General features: G+C 37.1%; 2 long non-coding RNA genes across 2 annotated transcripts; both read right to left on the bottom strand.

The window, feature by feature from the left end:
• Positions 1-3,325: 3,325 nt before the first annotated feature.
• LOC145398624 (uncharacterized) lies at positions 3,326-6,214 on the bottom strand. The gene is made up of 2 exons (XR_013897166.1): positions 6,058-6,214; positions 3,326-3,485 (listed from the first exon to the last, which is right to left on the bottom strand). It is a non-coding gene; the product is annotated as an uncharacterized LOC145398624 (long non-coding RNA).
• Positions 6,215-6,266: 52 nt separating this feature from the next.
• Positions 6,267-14,513, bottom strand: LOC145398623 (uncharacterized). The gene is made up of 4 exons (XR_013897165.1): positions 14,471-14,513; positions 9,234-9,503; positions 6,700-6,775; positions 6,267-6,306 (listed from the first exon to the last, which is right to left on the bottom strand). It is a non-coding gene; the product is annotated as an uncharacterized LOC145398623 (long non-coding RNA).
• Positions 14,514-16,969: the final 2,456 nt, after the last annotated feature.

Genomic DNA, 16,969 nt, shown 5'->3' with positions numbered 1-16,969 from the left:
TAGCAGGCAGATGTGCACATGTAACATTTGCCGGTCAGTCTTCTAACATCAGAAACTTCACAAACGGCATCCCCCAAGGATCTGTTTTGTCCCCTACACTCTTTGATCTATACATGCACAACATACTCACACCCCACACACCACAGATACACATAGCTTCCTATGCAGAATATATAACACTTACATGTACACACCAAAACTCAAACACAGCTGCACACATCATTCAACCTTACCTCAACACACTACACGAATGGTTCACCACAAACAGGCTCAAAATAGCCCCAGCCAAATCTACAGTTACTCTTCTCACAAACTGGACAGCAGAACACAGTCACATCCCACACCTCACCATAAACAACACTCCACTACCACACACACACACACACACACACACACACACACAAAATCCTTGGTGTAACATACAATACATCAATGTCATTCAAACAGCACATCACAAACATTGAAAATAAAATAACACCAAGACTCAATGCTTTGAGGTCACTTGCCCATACAACATTCGGACACAACAAAGAAACCACCACCACAGTATACAAACAATACATACATTCAGTGATGAATTATGCAAGCCCTGCCTGGGCTTCTAACCTGACCAAAACACACTACAACACTCTACAGACCATACAGAACAAGGCCCGAAAAATAATCACAGGCTGCACAGCTACTACACCCACAGACCACCTACATCAAGAAACCAAAGTCCTCAAAGTCAAGGATCACTAGACATGAGAGGCACCCAGTTTCTTGCTGCAGCCTCCACAAACCCACAACATCCACTACAGTACATGGCAGCACATCCACCCACACCAAGGAACATCAGAACAACACCCAGCACACGATACCATACACAAATATTGTCATCTCTCCCCCCTCAGACCAGCTTCCAGAAGCACATCCACACACAGATCACTCACCGCTCCATTCAGTCACTTAAAGACAACACACAGGTGCATGCACGGCCTCCAGACATCCACCCTTCTGAATCCTATCTTCCTTGTGAGGACAGGGTCCACCTGGCCAGGCTGAGATGTGGGCACCATCCAGCCCTCTTAAGCTACCAGAAGAGGCTGGATGACTCAGTCGCTGATGCCTGTCCAGGATGGAACACAGCACCCCATACTATTAAGCACATTATGGAAGACTGCATTGCACACAATCACCTACGCCAACAACACAACATACACTTTCTGAGAGCTCTGTGGGAAAGCCCGGTCTCGGCCATGGCCTTCCTAAGGGACTCGGGGCTGTTTGGCCAGACTGCCTAGGGAACAACTACTACTACTACTACTACTACCTCCACCAACTTCGTTGGCAGAGGTAAAACTCACCACTGAACCACCAAATATCTGTCTACTGTATACCATCTGGCTTGTCAGTGTAGAGTCACCCACAGGCAGTAGGAAGAAGAAAGAATGAAGGAAAGAAAGACAGAAGAGGGAGTGTAGAGTCACCCACAGGCAGAAGGATGAGGAAAGAATGAAGGAAGGAAAGAAGAGGGAGTGTAAAATCACCCACAGGCAGAAGGAAGAGGAAAGAATGAAGGAAGGAAAGACAGAAAAGGGAGTGTAAAGTCACCCACAGGCAGAAGGAAGAGGAAAGAATGAAGGAAAGAAAGAAGAGGGAGTGTAAAGTCACCCATAGGCAGAAGGAAGAGGAAAGAATGAAGGAAAGAAAAGAGGGAGTGTAATGTCACCCATGGGCAGAAGGAAGAGGAAAGAATGAAGGAAAGACAGAAGAGTGAGTGTAAAGTCACCCACAGGCAGAAGGAAGAGGAAAGAATGAAGGAAAGACAAGGAGTGTAAAGTCACCCATGGGCAGAAGGAAGAGGAAAGAATGAAGGAAAAACTGACAGAAGAGGAAGGAAGGGAGGAAAGGGCAGACACCTAAAGCAGAACTACATCAAGTGAGTGGATAAGAATAAATCACTCACCATATAGTGTTGCAAGTACTGTCAGGGCCTGCGGTAAACAGACCTATTTTTCAGTTGCAAGAGATGTGCTGCTTCCAATATACTTTTTTGGGGCAGGTTTTTCCACCTCCCTGAAAACCAAAAAATAAAACAAAATTGTACATATATAAAAAAATCATTACACAGTATACAGTATATGCCTTAAAAAAAAAAAATAATATATATATATCTATCTATCTATTGCCAGACGCCTCAATCCCGTTTGGGGTGGCCACAAACAAATCGCCTCCAAGTCGCCCTGTCCCCCGCCATTTCACTACCCTGCTCCCAACTCACACCCCCCTCTCTCATATACCTCTCCACCCCATCCCTCCATCTCATCCTCGGTCTCCCCCTCCCTCTTCCACCCTCCACCTCACTCACATACACTCTCTTCGTCAGTCTTTCACCCTCCATATATTTACCATAGATTTTTTTTTTTTTGGTAATCAGGTTAAAAAAAAAAAAAAAAAAGTTTGAAAATTGAAAGAAAATTGATGGATGGATTAATACAGAACCAAATTAATATACTGTATATTCACTATTATCTATTTATCTATTGCCAGACGCCTTAATCCCATAAGGGGTGGCCACAAACAAGTCACCATGTCCCCTGCCATTTCACATCCCTGCCCCCAGCTCACACCCCCGTCTCATATACCTCTCCACTCCATCTCATCCTTGGCCTCCATCTTCCCCACTCCACCTCACTCTCACTCTCCTCGTCAGTCTCTTCCATCCTCTCCACATGGCCAAACCACCTCTCAACTCTTCATTCTAACCTCCCCTGAACCAAGTAGAGGTGAAAAGAGTATATGGTCACAGCACACGACTCAGGTTATTATCGTACTCCGGCAACCTACCATTCAAAAGTGCGTCCGATTTCATATCATATTACACAATAATTATTAAGTATGAATATATTATATACGAATATTATTATACACGAATCACATGCGTCTCATTATACAAGGAATGAGGATGCGCTTTTCAATCATACGATGCCATGAGTATATTATACACAAATCACATGCATCTCATTATACAAGAAATGGGGACGCACTTTTCAATTGTACGTTGCCGTGAATATATCATACATGAATCACATACGTCTCATTATACAGGAAATGGGGACGCACTTTTCAATAGTCCATTGCCAGGGAATGATAACCTCAGTCATGTGCTGCGGCTATAGTAGGGGTAAAGTGGTCATAAAACCCACCTTGTTTATCCCCCACAGACGCTCCAACGACTGGCGCTGGCTGGCGAAGTGGCGGGCCTACAGGACTATTGGGAGTGCCCCGCGTGACTCAGTCTTCGAGACTCCACCACCCGAACTCCGCTACCCGACCGCCGCTGGATTGACTAACCGCACCTACAGCCTCCCTCCTTCTCCACCCTTTAGTCCCAGGTCATACAGTCTTTGGGCAGCCAGCTATGGGGTTGAAATGGAGCAAGGGTGTCTGGCCACGCCCCTCGGATCACGCGAGGGTTGGGCGGCCCCGCACCTGAGGCCACACTGAAAGGAAAAACCAACATTAACTTACAATACAATTAATGCTACAATAAAAGGAAAAAGAGGAAAAAACTAACACTAGAATTGATGATACAATATATGCTGACCTAAAAGGAAAATCAGGAAATTAATCATCATCTAATTCTACAATAATTATCACCTACAACACTGCCGTCACCTAATTTTGGCCAAGTTAGAGCGAAAGGAGTATAGCCAATGTTTGTGCAAAAAAAGGTATATAGCAATTTTTCTGAAGCAAAAAAAAAAATCTATACTATGAATCAAGAATTCTTTTTAACTAATAATTCTGTACAGGATGAGTTCAATTTTTTTTTTTTTTTTTTTTTTTTTTTTTTTTTTTTTTGGCCAAGTTGCAGTGAATTTTTTTTTTTTTTTTTTCAAAGCATGAAAAAGTGCAAATTACAAATTTTAGGCCTAGACAAATATGAAATGAGTAAAATCTTCTATCTATCTATAGCCCGACGCCCTAATCCCGCAAAGGGTGGCCGCAGACAAAACGCCTCCAAGTCACTCTGTCACCCACCATTTGACTCCCCTCCCCCCAACTCACCCACCCCTCCCTCATATACCTCTCAACTCCATCCCTCCACCTCATCCTCGGTCTACCCCTCCCTCCACCTCACCTACATACACCCTCTTAGTCAGTCTTTCATTCTCCATCCTCTCCACATGTCCAAACCACCTCAGTGTATTTCTCCTAATCTTTTCAACCACATCTTAACTATATAAATATTCTTAGCTACGAACCCAGTATATGAATTTTCTTAGCTATGAATAAAGTATAATTTTTCTTGCTATGAACCAAATAAATTTCTTAGCCACAAATAAACTACAAATTCTTTTAGCTATGAAGTATATTTTTCTTAGATACAAATCGAGCACAGAAATTCTTTTAGCTACGAATGAAGTATAAAATCTTAGTTACGAATTGAGTACTGTATACAGTAATCCCGTACTTTCCAGACGCCCACTTTCTGGACATCCCCACTTACCAGACATTGTGAGCCTGGACAATCAGAACCGAAAAATGGCCAAAAAAAGAAAAAAATCCCCCCCAAATCAAATTTTTTCCCATCCGTAATTTGAAATTGCCGCACGGCACCAAACAGCTGCTTACACCATGGCCCCTTCACCCCTTCCTTCCTCCCCTCTTCCCCCTTCCCTGTCAGAGTTGCCGTTTCTTGTTTTTCATTACCAAATGTGGGCCAATTTGGTAATGAAAAAGTCGTTTGGTAATGAATCAGAATAATGCATTACCAAATGGATTTTTCACACGTATGAGGATACACAGGATGGAGATGGTGGATTGTTTGCTCTCTCTAATCTGCTACCCTACATAGCATGAAAATAATCAACATGCTGTTAATTATACGGAGAGTGATTACATGTATTTCCACTTGTACATATGAGTAAAGAGTAAATGCTAGCTTTACGAGTTTGGTAATGAAAAGTTAAATTTGGTAATGAAAGTTGAGGAGATTGGTAATGTGACCGTTGCGATCTGGCAACTCTGTTTCTCCGACATCAACAGTTACTCCCTAACTTCGATTGTGAATAGATGCTTATCGCACTGGAAGCCACATGTGCTCGTTTTTTGTGAATAAAGTGAATATACTGCAATACCTCTCCTCTAGACCACATGGGAATTTACAGTGTTGTGAAGTGTCAAGAAACTTGAACTTAGAGTGCAAAGGATCAACTGTGGAGTGCAAACTGGCAGTTTCAACTGGCGGTTAGAACTGCAGTTAAGAACAATGTGCAGTGTTAAATAATTATAACTCACAGTGCAAAGAAATACGTGCAGCACAACACTGGATTACTGTACGTGCTTCAAGAGCATTTTCACCACTGCCAAAACCTTAGAAAGGCAGCCACAAACGTGATGTAAGTACCCTGGCTGAGGTACAGCCACTTCTAATTCCTCATTCTTTGGTTCCTTTTCATTTATTTCATGCTTTATGACCATGTGGAGAGGATGGAGGGTGAAAGACTGACAAAGAGAGTATGTGAGTGAAGTGGAGGGGGGAAGAGGGAGGGGGAGGCCGAGGATGAGATGGAGGGATGGGGTGGAGAGGTATATGAGAGAGGGGGGTGTGAGTTGGGAGCAGGGCAGTGAAATGGCGAGGGACAGGGCGACTTGGAGGCAATTTGTTTGTGCCCACCCCAAACGGGATTGAGGCGTCTGGCAATAGATAGATAGATGTCCATAATTGGTGAGAATAGGGTCTTAAATAGGTTTAAGTGGGTGCTATGCATGTCCGGTAGGGAGTTATTTAGGTGGCTTTCAAAGGTAGGCTGGGTTAGGGTCCATAAGTACCAGTCCAGGAGACTGGTGCCCACTATCCAGACAGGACCACTTTCCGGACGTGCCTTTGGCTCTATTATGTCGGATAGTGGAGGGACTACTGTATATATTCTTAACTATGAAAAAAATTTATAGAGTCTCTTAGGTATAAAAAAGTATATAAATTCTCTTAGCTATGCATAAAGTACAATTTTCTTAGCTACAACAAACTATTCTTAGCTACGAATAAGCGTACGCCAATCAACCTACCTTCAAAAAACCAGCCACAAACAAGGTCCCAGGTACAGGAACTTCCCCAAAAATCCACAGGGAATTCCTCTCGTTGCAGCCTTGCCCAATCCCAGAGTTCATCGTCGACACTCCTAGGCTTCCTGCGCCCCCTCCATGAACCCCACAATTCTTGGGCATTCATGAGACAAAGAAGATTTCCAGTATCGACACTCTTGGGCTTGACTGACTTTTTTTCCTGGGCGTACTGCAACGTCTGGGACCCCTATGCTGTAATGAAGAAAAATTATTATCATCATCATCATTATCACTGTCATCATCTTTCATTTAAGTCAATTATTACCTTCCCTTAGACATAGGTACATTAAATGAGTAGATAGTTTTGAGTGGATGGTTACAAATTATCATTTCTCAAAAACAACATTATATGAGTGGATGGTAGTCAATTTTCCCTCTAAGTATATGAAATGACATCAAATGAGTGGACAGTTACATGCCTCAATTTTCACTCAAAAAATGAAATAGCTACATTATACGAGAGGATGGCAACATATTACTGTACAATTTTCCCTAAAAAAATCAAATAAGTGAATGTTACAAAGTAATTTTCCTTAAAATAAAATAAATAAAAAAACGATCAAGTGAGTGGACAGTAACACTCACCCAGTCTCCAAAAATCCCCCCGCTCTACCCCTCTCCAGCTTTGTACCCAGGCTTTGTCGCAGCCGTCGTCTTCTTCCTGTAAATACAAAACGAATACAGCAAACCATTGACAATACAGTTGTTCCGCCATCACAAAAGCCTCCTTGTAATGGCAGTCCAACTGTACCTATGATAGTGCCTGTACCCTGACTATTCTGGGGCTATCACGACTACTATTGACCATTTAACGACAACTATGTAAGGTATCTATTGTGACTATTCTGTAACTTCTTGACTATCCTCCATCCTCTCTGTACTATTTTGACACCATAACTATGTATGGTGCCTATCTTGACTATTTTGTAACTCTCCTTGACTATCCTTCTCCTTTCCGTACTATTTTGACACCACAACTATGTATGGTGCCTATCGACTATTCTGTAACTCCTCTTGACTATCCTCTATCCTCTCTACTATTTTATGACACCACAACTATGTATGGTGCCTATTGTAACTATTCTTAACTATCCACTTCTGTAACTATCCTCTCTGTACTATTTTATGGAACCATAACTATGTATGGTGCCTTTTCTGACTATCCTTCACTATCCTGACAACTATGTATGGTGCCTTATTGTAACTATTCATGACTATCCTTCACTATTCTGACACCACAACTATGCATGGTGCCTATATCATGACTACTGACTATCCTTCTTTCACTATGACTATTCCTGACACCACAACTATGTAATGGTGCCTAACTTGACCATCCTATTACTATTCTCTATATAATTCTTATTATATTAATTTATAATTAAATCCAAATTATTGATAGAAATTTGAACTTACGAGGCAATTTTTCTCTACTGTAAACAGCAAAGTAATAATAATAATAATAATAATAATGTTACTTTACGATAATTTGGATTTATGTTACTTAAAATTATAAGAGTTGCTTATACCAGTACAATATTACAGTACTCAATTTTGTACATAAGTGACAGTACTCAAAATATAGTACATTAATATATAGTACTTTTTTTACTCAAAATATAAGTACTTTTTAACTGTACTCAATATTTGTACTTTCCAATAGTACTCAAAACTTAAGCATTTTTTCACAGTACTCAAAAATATAGTACATACAGCAGAAATAGAAAACTTAGTACTTTTTAACAGTACTCAAAAATTTAGTTCTTAACAGTACTCAAATATTTAGTACATAGATTAACTCAAAATACTTAAAATTACAGTACTCAAAAACAGTACTTTTTACCAGTACTCAAAAATTTAGTACATAAACTCAAAATACTTATTACAGTACTCAAAGCTTTGTACATGACAGTAATTACTGTACTCAAAATACTTAAAATTACAGTACTCAGCTGGTATACTGCAAGATACAGTATACCTTTTAGCAGAAGTATATCAAATAATTTACTGTAGTTAGCATACCATAAATACAGGTTACATAAGTTTACCATAGGTATATACAGACTTTGTATACTGATGAAAATATGGGTATACTGAAATGAAAAATATAAGGAGTATACTATAATGAAAATACAAGTACTGTATACTGTAGTGGAAATATAAGTATACCGTAGTGAAAATATAAGTATACTGTAGTGGAAATATGACAAGTATACTGTAGTGGAAATATGACAAGTATACTGTAGTGGAAATATGACAAGTATACTGTAGTGAAAAAAGTATTCTGTAGTAAAGGGTATACTGCAAAAATAACCAGTATACTGAAAGGAAATAGAGTATACTGTAATAAAAATACTTAAAAATATAATGATAGTACCAAGAAACATAAGGGAAGTATACTGTACTGGTAAAAGCATACTCACCTTAATGTATATACCATTTACCAACATGTGTATACCAGTAGATGAAGCTGTAGATGTAGACTGTAGACCGATGGCTTGAGACCTGAGACCGAAGCAACCAAGACCGCAAACCCAGAACTCCACAAGACCAGTGTATCTATCTAAATTTTATCTATATCTGAGCCAGTCCTATCCCATTTCCCCATAAGCCTAATAACTATACCCCCACCCCCCTCCCCCCACCCGACCCTTATCTAAAACCACACCACAAGGAGAGAACGGGTTATTTCAGGTAGACGTAGTAGGGAAAGCAATAGACAGACTGACAGAGCGACAGGGTGACATAGATGGAGGGAAAATTTGTATATATAACAGACCACGAAAAGACTTAGGAAAAAAAAAAGGAAGGTGGTTGAAGAAAGAAATTAAACTCTCCGGCCGTAGAGTGTCGCACCGCCCAATCTCCACACGCCCCTGTTGATTTTATCGCATGATGTGTACATGTGAAAGTGCACACATCCATGCACGCGTATACATGCATCTACGCGCGCATGTGCGGCTATGCCGACATCTTGGATTGAATGAGGTGGATGTAGGCTCTCACACCTCGCTAATTCAAGCACTTCATAGCATAAAATCAGACTGGGGGGCGGAGAAAGGGCAGGTTGACAGGCAGAGGAGGGCTTAGGTGGGGTGAGAGGGAACGAGTGTACGTACCAGGGGCCGAGTCGGACGTTGTGTGTCCTCGGGGCCTCTCTGCGGAAACCAGGGACCCCAACTACCGCGTCAACTACGCCCCGTACTAGCCACCGCTGCATTGGACAGACCCCTCCTTCTCCTCCTCCGGTCTAGTCCGCAGGTCATACAACTTTCGGGAAGCCAGCCGAGGTCGGCCTTGTCGGGGGAATGCCCAGCCCCGCCCCAAGGATAAACGCAAGGGTGAGAGGCCCCGCACCCACACCCGCCTTGGTGTGCCCCGGGACTACGCTGGAAGGGAGAAAAAAACCATCATCGTCATCATCACCACCAAATTATCTACAGTAAAAGAAAAAAATTGTAATAAAAAATCAGCACAAGAACCATCTCTAACTAAAAAATACATAGTCTATCCAACACCTAACTTCATGGGATATATTGTAATAATAATAATACTGTAATAAAAATAATGTTTTTCCCATATCCACATCCACCTTAACTTTTTTATACAGGTTTTAGTGGGCTGATAAATGAGATTATTCCATCCATCTATTGCCAGACGCCTTAATCCCGTACAGGGTGGCCACAAATCACCTCCACGTCGCCCTGTCCCCCACCACTTCACTGCCCTGCTCTCAACTCACACCCCCCTCTCGTATACCTCTCCATCCCTCCATCTCATCCTCGTTGGAATTATTTTAACTATAAAACGCGTACGATTAACTATAAATTGCGTATGATTGCAACTATAAAATGCGTACGATAAATGTGACTACAAAATGCGTACAATAATTGTAACTATAAAATGTGTACGATTATTGTAACTAACATGCGTACGATTATTGTAACTAAAATGCGTATCATTATTGTGAATGATACTTCTTTCCATAGCACTTCTTCGTGACTAGCATCATTCTAGTGCTGACTGATTGTTGAAACACTCGATCTACTTCTGTATCTATCACCAGACACCATATTCTCAATGGGTGGCCACAAACAAATCACCTCCATGTCACCCTGTCCCCTGCCATTTCACTGCTCTCCATCCAGCTCACACCCCCCTCTCTCATATACCTCTCCACTCCATCCCCCCACCTCATCCTTGGCCTCCCCCTCCACCTCACATACACTCTTATTTAGTCTCATACCTCTCCACTCCATCCCACCATCCCAGCCATATCTAAAAATAAATAGCTAAGGATGAGGTATTAGGGAGGTTCCATAACTTGTGATAGTCTCTCGCCTTCTAAACACTACTGTATTGTTTATAAATAATGAATACAGTATATGGATATTTTAATGGATTTCTACTGTATTTAAGTATTGGAATATAAGTATTTGGGTGTATTCAGGTATTTAAGTGTAATTGGGTGTATTCAAGTATTTAAGCGTACTGTGGTGTATTAAAGTATTTAAGTGTATTTCATATACAGCCGCTTTTAACAATACAATTATTTGGACCAAGAAATTTTTAGGTTTGTGATTTATTGCTCTAACTGATTTTAGGGGAATTTTGGGTTAGATTAAGGGAACCTATGTTAAATCTAATATGCTTTGGTTGTGAGGAAATAAATGAGTTTCATATAGCCACTTTTATAAACCATACGATTATTCTGACATGCAAATATTTAGGTTTAAGTGATTTATTGCTCATATAACTGATATCAGGGGAATTTTGGGTTAGATTAAGAGGGGGTATGTTAATCTATTTTGCTTTGGTTGAGAGGAAAAATCTTTCATATGGTCACCTTCAAAAATACGACTGACAAATATTTAGGTTTCAGTATTCATTATACAACTGATTTTAGGACAATATTGGGTTACATTAAGGGAAGTTATGTGAATCTAATATACTTTGGTTGTGAGGAAATGAATCTCAGCCACTTCTATAAACCATACAATTATTCTGAAATATTTGGGTGTATTTATTGCCCTCATACAACTGATTTTAGGGGAATTTTGAGTTAGATTAAGTGGAGGTATGTGAACATTTTGCTCTGGTTGTGAGGAAATAAATCAGTTTTATATAGCCACTTTTATAAACCATACGATTATTCTGACAAATTTAGGTTTAAGTGATTTATTGCTCTCATACAACTGATTTTTAGGGGAATTTTAGGTTAGATTAAGTGGAGGTATGTGAAACTCTTTTGCTTTGGTTGTGACAATAAATCTCTCCAATGGCTGCTTTTATAAAGCATACAATTATTCTGACATACAAATATTTAGGTTTAAGTATTTATTGCTCTCATAACTGATTTTAGGGGAATTTTAGGTTAGAAGAGCTGATAGGTGAAAGTAGCTTGGGTTGTGAGGAAATAAATCTCTTATAATAACCACTTAACATGTTTATTCTGACATACAAATATTTAGTTTTAAGTGATTTATTGCTCTTATATAACTGATTATTGGGAAATTTTGGGTTAGATTAAGAGGAGTTATGTGAATATTTTGCTTGGGTTGAGGACAAATCTAAGCTATAAAAAAAAAAAATCATTTAACAATATTTCAATTTATGACTTCTCTGGCACTTTCATTGTAAATTATTCTTAAATCAAAAGTTTGGTTAGGTTATCTTCGAGTAAAAATAATCACACTACATTTCAACTTATGACGGTTCTCTCACTTTAGTTGTAAATTATTCTTAAGTCAAAAGTTACGTTAGGTTATCTTCAAGTAAAATAAATCTGAATATACCATAATCTTTAAAAATTCTGATTCATGTTCCAATCACTTCCTTACAACTGTTCTACAGCACTTTTGTAGCAAGGTATTTAAATTTTAAGTCAAAGGTTAGGTTAGGTTATAGTTACAAAAATTTGACCAATATGGCATAGGTCTAGTCTTTAAAAAATCACTCATTTTGTATTCCTAACCACTGTTTATGACACTATGGTATTTTCGTTGTAAATTATTCTTAAGGGTTAGGTTCTCTTCAAAAAAAATGAATATACCATAGTTTTAAAATATCAGATCCATATTCTATTTCAATTTACGACAGTTCTGTCACTTTGGTCGTAAATTATTCTTACGTCAAAGGTTAGGTTAAGTTATCAAGTAAAAATAATCTGGATGTACCAGTCTTTAAAAATTGGACTCATTTTAAGACATTTCAACTTATGACAGTTCTATGTCAGTTTCTTTGTAAATTATTCTTAAGTCAAAGGTTTGGTTAGGTAATCTTCAAAAAAAAAAAAAAAAAATTGAATATACCATAGTCTTAAAAATTCTGATTTGTGTTCCAATCACTTCCTTACAACTGTTCTATTGCACTTTTGTCGCAAGTTATTCAAGTCAATGGTTAGGTTATAGAGTAAAAAAAGATTGATGAATATGCCATAGCCCTAGTCATTAAAAAATCACCCATTTTGTGTTCCTAACCACTGTTCTGTACGACACTTCTATGGTATTTTTATTCCATTTTTAAGTCAAAGGTTAGGCTGTTATCTTCAAGTAAAAAAATATTAAAGAAAATGCCACAGTCAACCTTGTACATTCTGTCTACATTAAATCAAAATATTTATGGTACTTTCGTCGCAAGTTAATTTTATGTTAAAGGTTAGGTTACATTCTTTGAGTAAAAAAATGAATAAATGAAAATGCCAGTCAACCTTGTATTATTTTGGGCCGTCCATGTTAAATCAAAAATATTTCTGATCTTAAACTTGAATTCCAGACAAAAAAATAATGTTACATTTCAATATCCATTAAAAAATGACATTAAAAGCGCAACTCTCAAATCCATCAGAAACAAAACATGAAAAAAGTGCCAATCTCAGAAATATCCCTATGAAAAGTGCAAAATCTAAAAAAAAAAAAAAAAAATGCAACCAGTACAAATCTAAAAATACCCATTAAAAAAATGTGGTTCTGAAAATAATTAAAATGAAGTGCAAACCAAAATATCAAACGAAAAAAATTGCTATAAATAACCCAGACACGAAAAGTGCAATTTCAAAATGTCTGTTCTAAAATAATCATGTGCACAATCCAGGCATGAAAAAATGCAAATCTCAAAATCCATGCTGAAAAGGCCTCTCCAGAAAAATACTCTCAAAATGTCCATAATCGAAAAAAACAAATTCAAAACATACCATACTAAAATCTATGAAAAATCCTGACTTCAAAAAACAATAGGTAGATATCAGTCAAGAAAACTTGTTCAAAAAAGTGCAGATCTAAAAAAAAAATCCATGCTAAAGAGGCATCCAGACAAATGCAATCTCAAAAATAAAAATACTAATTAAAAACATACTTTATCCTATGAAAAATCCTGACTTTAAAAAAACGGTAAAAATGAGTCAAAAAACTGATTAAAAAATGCCAATCTCAAAATAATCCATGCTGAAAGGGCCTCTCCAGAAAACTATCTCAAAATATCCATAAAAAAATGAATACAGAAATTCAAAATCTATGAAAATTCCTGACTTCAAAAAAAAAAATAGATTTGAGTCAAAAAACCGATTAAAAAAAGTGCAAGGCAAAAAAAATCCATGCTGAAAAGGCCTCTCCAGAAAAATGCAATCTCGAAAATGAAAATTAAAAACACTAATCTGAAAAATCCTGAAAAACTAGGTATAAGTCTGAGTCAAAAGAGATAAAAAGAGCAAATATAAAATACATCCTAAAGAGGCCTCCCCAGAAAAATGCAATCTTAAAATATCCATAAAAATGAAAATACAGAAAGCCTATACATAAACTATAATCTATGAAAAATCCTGACTTCAAAAACTGATGGCCAGAATAAAACATCTCTACGGACCTTAGGTGTGAATGGCATCTAGCAACTTTTATTTAGCGATTTACTCTGCATTACATAACCTCTTTGGGGTATAAGCCTTTAACTATGCAAAAATTACTTGTGAAAATACAAAATGGCACAAAATACTGGTGTAAATACAAAAATCGCTACCGACAAGGCGCTACGGACCCTAACGATCATTATAAATCTTATTTCATTCTTAAGTTATTTATTCATACTAGGGGCGTCAAATATATCCTAAATTAATTTCTAGACTACCATGGTGCTCTTCAAAATTAAAAAATGTCAAAAGGGAAGAAAAGGGAGGAAAATCGAACTGAGAATTCAAGAGGTATACGCCATATTGGAAATCGTAACAAAACCCGCATAATTCGCAAAAAAAACTCAAAATACCCCTCCACTTATTTAATTCTAATCTCAATATCATTAAAAAGTTCTATATTAACTTTTTCATATGAGTATATAATATAGCAAGCAAAAACTTAGAAAAACTTACCTTACAAAGCGAGTCACGACGCATCGTCCCCCCTCGCCTAGAGTAGAGGAGGGACTGAGGCGCCGGCAGCGTTCCACAGCCTCCGGCAATATTGATCTGCCAGACGTACGATTAAAATTTGAGAAAAAAAAAAAAGCCATATTCTTTTTAAATACCTTTATTTCTGCTTTATAATTATTTAAATAATTACTCGTTATTTAATCCCACCATCATCACATATTAGCTAAGAATAATGATGATAAAAGCGAGATTCTAACTGCCAGAAGTACGATCCTAATTTGAGAAGAACAACGCTATATTCTTCTTTTATGCTACTTTTTCTGCTTTCAAATAATCAGTTTAATAATTCTAATAATCAGTTTAATAATTATTGGTTATTTAATCCTACCACCAAGACATATAGCTAACAATAACGATGATAATTGCGAGATTCTAACTGCCAGACGTATGATCCAAATTTGAAATACCTTCCATTTTTTTATTTATGCTACTTGTTCACCCCTTTTCTGCTTTCTAATTATCAGTTAAATAATTACTGGTCATTTCATAGCACTAGGATGGCGTATAAATGACAGTAAACAACAAATGAAGGCAAATTCCAATGATAAGCTTTTCTCACCCACATTCCACACCATTTCACCATCATTTCCTAAAAAAAACTTTGTTTTTATTCCATACTGCTTTCTCTGCCTTCTGGTTATAAAATAAATCGCTATAAATGATTTCCTTGCACCACAGGACATCATAACTAAGAAATAACTACGATAAATGACGATAAACGAATTTCTTCCCTGCATTATCAAACAATCGTAAGAATAATCAGTGCCGTAACTGTTTGAAAAAATATCTTTCGCTTATTTTACGCTAATTATTATATCATTTATTTAAACGATAAAATTTAATCCCACCAACATGATATAGAGCTAAGAATAACGATGATAAATAATAAAACGAGATTCTAACTGCCAGACGTATGATCCAAATTTGAAATACTTTCCATATTTTTGCTATATGCTTTTTCAGCCTCCTTTTCTGCTTTCTAATTATCAGTTAAATAATTACTGGTCATTTAATTGCACCAGGATGACGTATAAATGATAATAAACAACAAATGATGGCAAATTCTGATGATAAACAAGCTTTTCTCTCCCACATTCCACACCACTTCACCAACATTTCCTAAAAAAAAAACTTTATTTTTATTCCATACTACTTTTCCTGCCTTCTGGTTATAAAAGTAATTGTTATAAATCATTTACTTGCACCATAGGACACCATAACTACGAAATAACTATGATAAATGACGATGAACGAATTTCTTTCCTGTATTAGCAAACAATCGTAAGCATCATCAGTACCGTAATTGTTTGAAAAAATAACTTACGCTTATTTCACGCTAATTATTCTGTCATTTATTTAAACGATAAAATTTAATCCCACCAACATTATATAGAGCTAAGAATAACGATGATAATAAAATATGAGAGTCTAACTGCCAGACGCACGATCCAAATTTGAAATACCATCCACATTTTTTTTATTTATGCTTTTTCAACTTCCTTTTCTGTTTTCTAATTATCAGTTAAATAATAACTGGTCATTTAATAGCACCAGGATGACGTATAAATTATAATAAACAAAAAATGATGGCAAATTCCAATGATAAACCAGCTCTTCTCACCCACACTCCACACCACCACCATTTCCTAAAAAAAAAACTTTATTTTTATTCCATACTGCTTTCTCTGCCTTCTAGTTATAAAATAAATCGCTATAAATCATTTACTTGCACCACAGGACATCATAACTAAGAAATAACTACGATAAATGACGATTAACGAATTTTTCCCCTGCATCAGCAAACAATCGTAAGCATCATCAGTACCGTAATTGTTTGAAAAAATATCTTACGCTTATTTTAAGCTGATTTTTGTCATTTGTTTAAGCGATAAAAATTTAATCCCACCAACATTATACAGAGCTAAGAATAACGATGATAAATAATAAAACATGAGAGTCTAACTGCCAGACGTATGATCCAAATTTGGACTACCACCTATATTTTTTTTATTGATGCCTTTTCAGTTTCCTTTTCTGCTTCCTAATTATCAGTTAAATAATTACTGGTCATTTAATAGCACCAGGATCACGTATAAATGACAATAAACAACAAATTACAACAAATTCCGATGATAAACGAGCTCTTCTCACTCACCACCCACCCACTCCACTTCATTATTTCCTAAAAACCCTTTATTTTTATTCCATGCTACTTCTTCTGCCTTTCAGTTATTGAATAAATCGCTATAAATCATTTAATACACCACAGGACACCATAACTAAGAAATAACGACGATAAATGACGATATATGAATTTCTTCCCTGTTTATCACGCAATCGTAAAAAAAAAAAAAAAATCAGTATCTGCTTGAAAAAATACCTGAGCTTATTCTACGCTATTTATTATCATTTATTTAAATAATTAATTATTTAGTGATT

This window comes from Coenobita brevimanus, chromosome 46 (genome assembly GCF_032717465.1).
Source record: "Coenobita brevimanus isolate Jiangsu-jjx chromosome 46, ASM3271746v2, whole genome shotgun sequence".
NCBI classification, from domain to species: Eukaryota; Metazoa; Arthropoda; class Malacostraca; order Decapoda; family Coenobitidae; genus Coenobita; species Coenobita brevimanus.
Note: the sequence above shows the minus strand (reverse complement) of the source record. Positions and strands in the feature narration are given on the sequence as shown.